At 45.4% G+C, this 2,048-nt stretch overlaps 1 pseudogene; it reads left to right on the forward strand.

The window, feature by feature from the left end:
* Window positions 1–550: 550 nt before the first annotated feature.
* On the forward strand, window positions 551–668 carry LOC126263762 (5S ribosomal RNA; annotated as a pseudogene).
* The last annotated feature ends 1,380 nt before the right edge of the window (window positions 669–2,048 follow it).

The following is a 2,048-nucleotide window of genomic DNA, read 5'->3' on the forward strand; positions in this document are numbered from 1 at the left end:
GGTGTGGTCATTGTTTACATGGAATGGACTGTGTCCTACGGTACACCTGAACCGATTTTTGACTGTAAATGGTTATGTTCGGCTACTTGGAGACCATTTCCAGCCGTTCACTGATTTTATGTTCCCAAAAAACGATGGGATTGTGACGGATGGCAGTGCGCCATGTCGCTGGGCCACAACTGTTCGCAGCTGGTTTGAAGAGCACTCTCGAAAATTCGAGTGAACTGTTTATCCATCCAGATCGCCCGACATGAAACCCATCGAATATTTATGGGTCATAAACGAGAGGTCAGTTCTTACAAAATTATTGACGGCTGTAGAAGCCGTCCATGCCACATCGAGTTGCCACATTTCGACATTTCGCCATTTTCAAAATAGCAGGACACTATTGATACCAAATGTCGAGTCCAGCGTATGTTTTCAAACTTAGTGCGATCAGGTAGTGGACTAATTAGTTTTAGAAGTCAATTTAGCACTATGAATCTATTATGAATGTTATGACAGAAACTAACATTAACTATCAACTACCATTTCCCAGTTAATCTATTACGCCAACGGCCTTGCCGCAGTGGTGAAACCGGTTCCTGTCAGATCACCGAAGTTAAGCGCTGTCGGGCTGGGCTAGAACTTGGATAGGTGACCATCCAATCTGCCGAGTGCTGTTGGCAAGCGAGTGCACTCAGTCCTTATGAGGAAACCCGACTAGCTACTTGACTGAAAAGTTGCGGCTCCGGTCTCGTAAACTGACATACCGACGGGAGAGCGGTCTGTTGACCACATGGTCCTCCAGATCCAGTGACTCCTGTGGGCTGTGGATGACACGGCGGCCGGTCGGTGACATTCGCCCTTTATGGCCTGTTCGGGCGGAGTTTAGTTCAGTTTTTAGTTAAACTATTAGATGAGCATTTTTCCCAAAACGGTCACATAAATGACCTAAAACAAGGGTTAAATGGACAAATCAAATCAAATGAACTAATCCCCACTTAAAAATGAGATGTGTATCAGAACCAGTGTGTGCAGTACATAATTAACGTAGATTACGTTTGGAAGCTGTACTGTATGCTTCACATAAATAACAAGCCACTATGGAGGAATACTGAACTGCCTGCAAGCACACAGGCGGGCAACATTTCACATTAACCAGACAAGGGAGGCTACCCCAAGGAGAATCTACGGATGAACGTGCTAGCAGCAGCAGAGATCAATGCCACTTGTTCAGGATTGCCTTCCACTTGAAGAAGCCCACTTGGTGCAGCTGCTCAGAATTCAAAATGCAGATACGATCTCCTATAGAGCAGGCCACCAGAAGGGTCTGATTTAAAAACCTGAATGTGGATGCAGGAGATGTATCATTTTTCATGAGGACCAGAAGAGCATCTTTGCGAAGTCCCACCTTATAGTCCACAGACACAACTTTACACGCCTGGCAAGCGCTACGAAAAAGAAATCATGTCCGAACTGCTTTATTGCACCAAGTGTTAGAAAGTGTTCCCACTGCCTGGGTTGAACTTAGCCACAGATGCAAGTGGTTGCTATGAAGCCAGTGACTTATTTTGCACCCACTGCTGCCTACGCCTACACCCCCAAAACGTGTGAGACTTAGCCACAACAGGAAGAAGATCAGTAGGTTCAGTGATATCGATTTTACGAGTTTCAGTCATTTCAAATATCACTCTGAAGGCTTGCTTGCAGATGTTATGACCTATATGCTTTCTGCGCAAGCCACAAATGAAAACTGTGGTATCGGTAGTTATAATGCCACAGTGCAGGTACAAGTTCTTAGGTTGGCACTACAACACCGACATCGACGACAGTGCCCTCTAGCCGGCGCTGTGCAGCTCTGCGCGCGCCGCTCCATATTCTCCCCATTTGTTCGCGAGCTGACGACCAACCAAAATTTTTTCATCTTCATAGTGGGAGAGCCGGATTTTGCCTCTGTTAGATCTGATACATTCGGCTTTGAACCTAAGTGCTCATCTCTACCAAAAGGTACCTATATGTCATTAACTAATATTCGCTATTATATTTGCCTTTACATTAAAAGCGGT

Source organism: Schistocerca nitens, chromosome 6 (assembly GCF_023898315.1).
Source record: "Schistocerca nitens isolate TAMUIC-IGC-003100 chromosome 6, iqSchNite1.1, whole genome shotgun sequence".
Classification (NCBI taxonomy): domain Eukaryota; kingdom Metazoa; phylum Arthropoda; class Insecta; order Orthoptera; family Acrididae; genus Schistocerca; species Schistocerca nitens.